This window comes from Chenopodium album, chromosome 7 (genome assembly GCF_948465745.1).
Source record: "Chenopodium album chromosome 7, dcCheAlbu1.1, whole genome shotgun sequence".
Lineage (NCBI taxonomy): Eukaryota > Viridiplantae > Streptophyta > Magnoliopsida > Caryophyllales > Amaranthaceae > Chenopodium > Chenopodium album.
In genome coordinates, this window is record NC_137840.1 from 42,453,172 (window position 1) to 42,463,621 (window position 10,450).

The 10,450-nt window shown below is 34.5% G+C and overlaps 1 long non-coding RNA gene across 2 annotated transcripts; it reads left to right on the forward strand.

Annotated features, from left to right (window-relative positions):
- The first annotated feature begins 2,137 nt into the window (after positions 1-2,137).
- Positions 2,138-3,873, forward strand: LOC145637830 (uncharacterized). 2 transcript variants are annotated; one of them, XR_014114486.1, is made up of 3 exons: positions 2,138-2,307; positions 2,468-2,601; positions 3,296-3,873. It is a non-coding gene; the product is annotated as an uncharacterized LOC145637830 (long non-coding RNA). The 2 variants fall into 2 exon arrangements; XR_014114487.1 differs by having other exon boundaries at positions 2,140-2,307; positions 3,332-3,873.
- Positions 3,874-10,450: the final 6,577 nt, after the last annotated feature.

Here is a 10,450-nt window from a genome sequence, read left to right on the forward strand (position 1 = left end):
AAAACTAATTTTAAGTTTTATAGGTTTAAATTCTTACTTTCTCCCAAGTTCCTTTAATTTTGGGAAGAAATGAAAGGGAAGATTTTGTAAAGGGAGTTTTCCTTTATTTTCCTTCATTTCCTATCAAATCCATATTAATTTTTATAACCAAGCATAAGAATCTATATTTTTCCTTTCTTTATTTGTCCTCCCAATATCTCCCAACCAAAAAGGGCCTAAAGCTCTTTCATAAAATAATCCAAGAACAACCTATTTAGATTTTATGTTAGTTAAAAATTAATCTTGTAGTAATGGTTTTGCATATATAACTTATAATAATCATTACATAATTAATTAATACGTAATAAATATAAAACAAAAACATTTTACTAAATAAAAATTGCATAATTGGGGGGTGCCGCGTTGTGCACACATGCACAACTAGTTATTTCAAAAGTAAATACTTACAAATTCAAACAAGAATAATCTAATATATATATATATATATATATATATATATATATATATATATATATATATATATAAAGGGGAGTTTTTTTCAGTGGTTTTAGAGATCCATGTAGGATCTAATTTTCTCAGCGCGCCATGTAGGATTATAAATCTTAGTAGTAGCCAATTAAATAAGAGATTATTAATTTCTTTTAGAATTAAATAATTTAAATGCCATATAAGCAAAACTGGCGAATGAGATTTTTAAGTTTAAATTAATTAAATATTATATATTATCTTTTAAAATTAGGAATTTTATCTAAATATATAACAAATTTTAGGCTCAAATACAAAAAAAAAAAAAAAAAAAAAAAAAAAAAAAAAAAAAAAAAAAAAACATTATTTAAAAAAAAATCAAACAAACCGTGCATCGCACGGGCTTCATCTAGTATGTTTATGTTTATGTTCTCATTTTATCTATCTTAAATATAAAAGGAAACTTGTTTAATTAGCTAGCAAAGCTAGCCTAGCTACTAAGTATAGGACCCATTCATGAAAGTAGTTTGCAATTGCAATTATTATAATCTGTTTTTGTGTATGATTTCTTCCAAATCTCTCAATTGGAGTGGCTCCCTTTATCTGTAAATAGAAGGCCATATCTTGGAAGATGACTTAAATCTTTGAAAACGGACAAAACTTCCCCTCCCCTATTTCCACCTTTTGTTTTTGTCTTTGTAATCTAATTAATGAGTTACTCCATTCATCTCCTTTATCAACACACATAATTTTAGGTAGAATATGATAAATTGGTTATTTATTAAATTAATTTGCATTGTTATAATAATAAGGCATATATGATTTTTTTTTTTCTTTTTTTTGGTAATTGAATGATAAAAAGTTTCAAACCTTAATTATTTTTAGTGGGGAGAAAAAGTATTAAAAATAGGTTTATTTTGTTAACAGATAAAAAAAAAAGGGTCTTACAAGTGAAAGGAATTACTGAATTGTAACAAACAAAGATAAACGTGAATAAGCAAATTAAATTGAGACACAAGGAGTAGGAATTATTCTCTTTTCTTTACGCCATATTTATTTTACTTAATAAAATGAAATAATAAACGAGATTTTTAATAGTATAGGAAAGAAATGAGACAAATGCAACTGGAGGTGCTTGTACTTGATAGTTTGGCAGGGTGGTACAATGATGATGATTTTAGAAGAAAATGACATAGTTACATTACAACACTACTATAGCTAGCTTAACTACTACACCTTGCATGAGGATTTCTTTTGGCTCTTCAGTGCCTCCACTAATTCATTCAAGTATTCCCATATACATCATCAGCTACTTGTTTTTCCATTTCTAATTTATGAGCAAGATATGGAGTGTATTTAATTTTATTTGTTTAATTTTCTTTAGCTTCGATCTAATATGATATGCATACTAAGGAGTATTTGTGAATGCAAAATATATATATATATAATATATATATATATATATATATATATATATATATATATATATATATATATATATATATATAGAGTGTGGATCACGTGAAAACAAGATTAAAACTGAAAACTGAAATCAAGCAGTCTCCACTGTAGATTATGATCTATCACTCACCCCTCATCTTACGATTCAGATTTTTCCCCCAAATTCAAACAAAATGATACCAATTTCTCTCTCCTCTTTCATTTGCACGTAACTTTTTCCTCCTTTATTTTCTCTCTCCTACTTTCTCTCTCCTACTTTCTCTCTCCTACTTTCTCTCTCTTACTTTCCCAATTCTTCTACCAATTTCATACTACTAATTCAAATCTAGCTTCAATTACTTTGATTTTCAGCAATTTCTTAGCTCTACAATCTATTATTAAGTAAGTTATTTGTGTTAATTTCGCTATTTTGCTTGATTTGAGTACTTAATTTCGTAATTTTTGTTTCACTTTTTCAACCTAATTTAACTCGATTTTGCTGGATTTTGATTCATTTCATTGATTTTGAGTTTTTTTTTTTTTTTTTTGATTGAAATTGCAGTAAATCGTTGATTAAGCAGACGAGAACTCGAATTGAAGTTGTCCGACGAAAACGAAACGCGACGCAGAAGTTTTGGAGGAAAGACATTGTTGATCTGGTTGCTAATGGCCCTCGAGAAGAACGCTTATGGAAGAGTGAGTGTTTTTTTTTTTTTTTTTTTTGTAGCTTATTGATTTGAATTTTGATAGTTGTTGATTTTTTTTAATGTTTATTTGAATTTTTCCATTGTACATATGATGAAAAATGTTAATGCATTAGAATATTGTATTTTCTTTGTTTATGTTATTATTTTGTCGATTAATTTTGACCGAAAAGCATGTTTGCTTGAATTTTTCGAGAGTTGAATTGTTCATTTCTATTGAATTTGCAATTTGACTGTCAAAATTTGAGGTGTTTCTTAGGTCTAAAATTAATCTTCTAATGAGTAAATTAGGTTTGAGTAAATTAGAAAATCATAGGAGTATATGTTTTTATTTTCTTAGTCATAGGAGTACATGTTTAGTATTAATGACAGGAGCTCCATTAGAAGCTTTGCCTTATAATATGTTGTTGTTCATCTCGTCGTCAAATTGGTGGAGAAATTGGTGGTTGTTGTGTGGGTGTGAGATGCGACTATAACTGATTTACAATATGAAAGCCTGAATTTGGTTGTTGGAGTACGAGTCTCAGCTTTTGTCTCGTCGAAAGGTAAATGAAACCTCCAAAGTTGCTTCAATTACGTGGCTGTTTATGTTGCCATTTATGCATCAGATTTGGTTTCTTGTTTTTGCAATTAGAATTTTTATATTCTTTTCCTATTAATTGCTACAATTGATGGTGTTTACTTAGGCAGTTGCTCGTGGTGTGGTTCGGGAGTTGCTGCAGCTCGGATTGGTGTTTGGTCAGTGGTGCAGCGGCCGAGATTTGGTACGGTGGCAAGCTAATGGTTGCAGCTGGTTGTGCGATTGGAGGTGGAGCTACTTGAGTGATAAACTGATAGGCTTACATATAGTTTGGCATGTGGTGATATAGGAGTAGTTATCTTATTTTTATATATAGTGACCTTTGGGTAAACGGTTGTAACCTTGTTTCTATATACAGTGACCTTTGTGTAAATATTATCAAAATTGTTATACTTTAATATAGTTAGCTTTTTTTTTTTTTTTTGTATATAGTGACCTCTGGGTAAATGGTGTCAAATTAATATAAATATCCCAAGTTTATAAATAGCTACCTTATTTTTGTATATAATGTCCTAAGCATCATGGATACGTTTTAAAATTTGTTTCAGTCAGCTTATTTTTGTATATAGCAATTTTTATATAAATGTTGTTAGAGTTGATATAGTTACCTAATTTTTATGTACAGTGACCTTTATGTAAATGGAGTAAAAAACTCAAAGTCAATATAATTACCTTATTTCTGTACATAGTGACCTCTATGTAAATGGAGTCAACAACTCAAAGTCGATATAGTTATCTTATTTTTGTACATAGTGACCTTTATGTAAAAATGTTGTCAAATTTGATATAATTACCTTATTTTTGTATATAATGACCTTTGTGTAAATATCGTGAAAATTGATATAGTTACGTTATTTTCATATATAGTGACTTTATTTTAATATATAGTGACCTTATGTAAATGTAGTAAATTTAGATAAAGTTACCTTATTTTATTATGTAGTAACCTAAAACGATTAAATTGATTATAAGTAAGGTTGGAAAGATCTTAGGGCTTTTAAACCGTCTGATCTTTTGTGATAATATTGAATGGTTGAGATTTGTTGTTTTCAGCTAAGCCTTGTTTTCAGCAGAACCACCTTAGTGTGTGTATATATATATATGCTTAATGAGCTTACAAAATGCGTTATAATTTGCATTAGTTTAAGGGCGTTCATACAAGTCCAGCTCTTAGATTTTTGCGCTTGAAAATGGGGTTATTAGTTATCGTCAATTCGATTATTTATATCATAATTATTTCCTTAATAAAATATCATACATGGATTAGCATAAATTTAAGGAGAAATTGATATTAATAATCTCACCTTTCTTCCGTCTTCTCAAAATAATCCCACCTTTTAATAATTCCACCTTTTCCCCTTTTCTTCTCAGAATAGGCATGACTGATATTGTATGATTACTAACCAGTTGAAATAGGTAGCATGTTACATTTTAGTTTTTTTTATTGATCTAATTTTGTATATTTTTTGTTTAAAAAAAAACTTCTTCCTTCTTCAACGGCTTCCCTACTTGACTAGACCCACCCCTTCCCCTTCCACTTAAGTCGTCCACCCACCACTGAATGACCCCGTGTGCCGCCTGCATGACCAGATCAACATACCCACCTCCCTTAAACTTCTGCTTTTCCCCCATCGTCGTTTGCCCCTTTCTCTCGCCCTCTTTTCTCTCTCATCTGAAATGTGAAACCACTAACAATGGTGGGTACTTACTTTGATTTCTAGGGTTTAATTGGGTAGTGATTTAGTATTAGATGTTGATGATGGTGCTTTAGTTAGTGTATTTAATGGCGCCATATTTCATCGTTTTTTAGTATTTATAAATTTGAAAATAGATCAACAAATTAAACAACACTACAGGGTTGTTTTCGGGGTGGTTGGGAAGGTTTTCAGGGTGGAGATTCTCTAGATGGGTGGGTGACAGGGTTTTTAGGGTCGGTGGGTGGTTGATTTGGGGGATTGATGGGTGGTTACTAGGGTGATTGTGATGGAATTATTATGATGGGTTGCCATGTAAGGGGCTAAGGAGGTATGTGGGGTCAATAATAGGCGATAGAGTGGATTACCATGGAAGTGGTGGCAACAGCGGTAGTGGTATCAATGGAAGTTGCAGTGAGGTGGTGGTTTTGTGGAGAAGAGAGATTTAAGAGCAAAAGAAAATTTAAGTGGTTTAATAAGTTAAAGATCTATTATAAGAAGATATGAGTAAAAGGTGGGATTATTTTTAGCAGACAGAGAAAAGGTAGTATTATTAATATCAATTTTTTCTCAAAAGAAAATGCAACACTAGTTATTATTAAATCCACCACAAGACTGGTACATTAAGCGAACTTGTGCAAACCCTACTAACGTGGAAAATTTGAAAGGAATGGTGTCCTTCGAAAGAAGTGTATTATTCGGATAGATGGTTCGAAATTATTAGAATGCTAATTATTCAATGAGGTCAAGTGATCGGAATGCCTTGCTGGAGGCTACTTTCGATCAATAACATAATTGAATAATTAATATTACAGCTTAATCTTGACTGAACCCTTCGGGTCACACGCAATCGTGTAACCAAAACGACAAATAATTCTTAAGAATTAAATGAGTCATTAGAGTATTACGAACAAAAACGTCGGATTCCAAGCATAGAAGTCAAAACCGAGCGTCGTAAGTTGAGTCGAATTTATGAATCGATGAGATGAGAAATCATGCAAACAACAAGTTACAAATTAAGCCCTAGCCTCAAAATGCCCGAGCCATCCAAGGTCTAGGGAAATATAGCTAGCCTAGGCCACTACCGTGAGGCAAGGCTCGGCCGCAAGCTCAACATGCCTAGCATGGCCGAGCATGCCTTGTGCGCATCGCAAGGCCATCACGGCTATCCATGTATGCTAGGCCAACTAGCAGCACCAGCCTTACTATTACAAGGTTGTGTGCTTGTTGGGCCTCGCACATGGTCGCAGCAAGTGCATAGCTCACCAACAAGGCCAGCAGCCAGCCATTACGCTATGGGCCTCGCTGATGCATAGCAGCGCCCAACAACAACCCGCTAGCAGCGAGGCATGCTTGATGGGCCGCACTCGTAAGCGAGCTCGCTGGTAGGCCCAGCCGAGCACCAGGCCGCCAGCGTGGCGTGCCTTGGTGGCCAATTAGTGCGCTGTAATAGGGCCACATGTGGGGAGCCGGTTTGTGTGAGATTTGCTTAGGAATAAAAGGGTGGGTGGTCCCTGCTTGTGGTCCTCACCTAACTCTTTATTCTCCACTTTACATTTGTTGTTTGTTGATTCATTTGGTTTTTAATTTTATTTTAGAATTAAATTATATTAAATTATGCCTTTTTACCAATTCTCCTACATTGATGGGAGATGGGATTTCAAGGGCTCCTTTCCTTATAAATACCAATAATTTGGCATTGGGAAAGAGCACTTGAGTTGTGAACTTGAAGGCTTCTCTATTTTGAGAATACCTTCATTCTAATATTCTAAGTACAATTTTGGTTTATCCCCGACTAATTAAGCTTTGGGATTAAGGTCGGCACGGTTCGAGTCGCGAGCGTGCAAGTCGTAGGAGGTCCGCGTGTTTGTGGGACTCTACCCTTTCAAGTCATAGCTCATAGTGAGAGTGAAGCACGCTACAAGGGTAATTGTTCTTTCTCTCTTTCTCCAGTAATTAATTATATGGTTGTTGATATGCATGTTAGTTACTCTAATTTGTATGTGGATCATTGGAGAGTTTTGTTCTGCGTAGTGTTGGACACTATGAAACCCAACAAAGTTTTTAGTCCAATTTAATAATTTGTCATTTTTTAGCTAATAACTTTTTTTTTCTAATCAATGCAAACATTAAGATGTTTGGTTACATATATAGGAATAAAATTCCCATAGGCATTTGTAATTTAATGGAATTAAATTCCCATATCAAATTTCCTAGGAAATTGTTAAAGTTGTTTTGTTATTATCTGTTACGTTATGAAGACATTAACTTTGAGTTACCAAGAAGGGGCTTGATAATTTGATTCCCATGTTTTGTGGGAATTGGAAATTCCCTTAGCTTGAATTTGCACTTCCCATATTTTCACTTTTTATGATCAACCAAACAAACCCCTTATTTCTTAATTGATATGAATTTTCAATTACTACATCTAAGCTCTAAGCTCTAAGTTGTTTGGTTATTAGAAGGTGCATCAGAAATTAGTACAGTACCTCTAAGCTCAATTAATCGTGAGCTTCAATGAAGGAATAGCTTAGCTTCCATGGACAACCACCATTTCTCCACTGGATTCCAGTGACTTTGCCGCAAAATTAAACTAAAATCCGAAGAAAAGTTGGAGAAATCAAGGGCATGGTTAACCCTAAAGGGTAGAATTTTACCGTCCTCCTCCATTAAGCTACTTGTGAGCTTCAATCTCTCCATTGATTCTCTTCAAGTGATGACTCGACGCTTCCTACTTCAAGACTTTGAGTGATGATTTCTCTATTAACTTGTTTGCTCCATCAACTTGCCACCTGCTCCTAATAAGTAATACAAGATCAGTGTGCAAGAGGATGACAGGAAGAAGAAAAGAAAATGCAAAGAAGAGGAAGGCTATTATATTTTCTCATTAGCTAAAAAAACAGCATACATTGTACCTGATTTATAGCAGGACAAAATACAACTTTATTACACCAAAAAATAAGAAAACGGCTAGGAGAATCTTTCTTAAATTCAGCTCCCCTAACAACCTAAGCAGCTGTCATTTAACAGCTATCATAACTGATTTGATTCCATCACAGAAGACCAAAATGCCCTGTAATACCCTGCTCAATACCCCCCTGCAAGCTGAGTGCTAGGCAGATTGCAAGCACCAAGCTTGAGCAAGAGTTGCTGATGTTGTTTGACCGAGAGACCCTTAGTGAGAATATCAGCAATTTGTTCTTCAGAAGCAATGTGAGCAGTAATTAAATCACCTGATTTCACCATATCTCGAACATAATGACAGTCAATCTCAACATGCATATTTCTTTCATGTAGAATTGGATTTGCAGCAATGGCTATAGCAGCCTGATTGTCACAAAAAAGGACAGTAGGATCTAGAGAAGACAGACCTGAATCCTTCACCAGAGCTTTAAGCCAAGTTACCTCACAGGCTGTGAGAGCCATGGCCTTGTATTCAGCTTCAGCTGATGACTTGGCAACCAAAGATTGTTTCTTTGCTTTCCAAGAAATAGGTGATTTGCCAAGAAGGATGCAATAACCAGTAGTGGACCTTCTAGTGGAGGGACAACTAGCCCAACCACTATCACAATAGGTAGTTAATTGTGCTGCAGATGAGGAAGCAAGAAGAATTCCTTGAGAGGTTGAGCCAGCCAAGTATTTGAGAAGCCTTTTCACAGCCTGTAAATGAGTAGATGTGGGAGAGTGCATGAACTGACTTAATAATTGTACAGTAAATGATATGTCAGGCCTAGTAATGGTCAGATAAATCAATTTTCCCAGCAATTTATGATAAATCACGGGATTTCTCAAGGGAGTGCCTTTATCTAGGGCTAGCTTCAAGTGAGAATCAACAGGAAGTTTCAGAGGTTTGGCATGAAGTAAACCCTGTTCTTTCAACACGTCAGTTATGTATTTCTTCTGAGAAACAAAAATGCCTTGATCTGTGTGATCAATTTCTAAGCCAAGAAAGTATCTCAAGGAGCCAAGATCTTTCATGTGAAAATGAGAAGACAAGAGTTGTTTTAAGTGAACAATTTCTTACTTATCATTCCCTATAATAAGTAGATCATCAACATACACCAAAATTGCTGTAATTGAATGACCTTGGTGTTTGGTGAACAAACTGTAATCAGATTTAGACTGAGTGTAGCCAAAAGAAACAAGAGAGGAAGAAAGTTTGACAAACCATTGTCTTCGGGCTTGTTTAAGGCCACACAAAGACTTGTTGAGTTTGCAAACTAGCTGAGAGTTCTTGACAGGAGCATTGCCTTAAGAATCAACCACTATTCTACAACCATGACCAATGTATCCTTGAGGAAGTGACATATAAACATCCTCATCTAAATCACCATGCAGAAAAGCATTGGTTACATCCATTTGGGCTTTGAACCACCCATGCATAGCAGCCAAAGCCAAGAGAGTTCTGACTGTAGTCATCTTAGCAACAGCTGCAAATGTTTCATCACTATAATCCAGACCATACTGTTGTCTACAACCTAAGACAACTATTCTAGCTATATGCCTTTCTATATCACCATTGGACTTCAATTTTGTTTTGGATATCCATTTACAGCCAATCACTCTTTTCCCTTGAGGAAGAGTAGTGACTGTCCATGTTCCATTCAATTCACATTGTTCCAGCTCCTTGTTCATTGCATCTACCCAATGTTGATCAGTGACAGCTTGTTAGTAAAATACAAGATCTTGAGATGAAGCAAGTGTAGTCATAAAACAATGAAACTCATGACCAACTTCCTGAGAAGCAAGATTTGCTATCTGTATATCAGATTTTTTCTTAGGCTGTACATAATCTTTCATCCATACAGGTTCTTTCACTGGCCTTGAGCTTTGTCTCACAACTTGTTCTGTATGGAAAGAAGCAACAGGGCTATTTGTTGGTGATTGAAAAGGAACAAGAATAGGAGAGGGGATGTGATAGTTATCAAAAATATAAGAAGAAATTTGAGAAGTTTCAGAAATAGGAGAATTAGGGACAGAAGATTCTGAAGGAGTTTCAGAATGATTAGTATCTTCAATTTCATCAAGGTACATGTGATTGAAGTTATCCTTTTGAGAAAGAATTGGAGACACAGGGTTCATGTATTGATCAAGAGAGGTGAGTTGGAAAGGAAAGATGGTTTCATGGAATATGACATCACTGGATACAAAAATTTTCTTTAAATTTAAGTCAAGTAACCTGTAACCCTTTAGAGCTTTAGGATACCCTATGAACACACAGGGTACTCCTCTGGGTTGGAACTTGTCTGCTATCCTAGTTGGATTTGCAGCAAAAGCCAAACGCCCAAACACCCTCAAATGTGAGTAGTCTGGTTTAGATTTAAACAAGACTTGATAAGGAGATTTGTTTTTCAGCACTAGTGTGGGCAGCCTGTTGATCAAGAATTAGCAGAATTACCATTTTGTTTCAAGCTATATAAATCTTTATTCAGTTTATATTTCCTAGATCCATTTGACATAGAGAAACGTTTTTCAAGTTGAATCCAAGTTTCTCTAGCTGTACTCATATACAAACCAGATTTTTTAATTGTTTCAGATAAACAACCATGAAGCCAGGATATTACCAT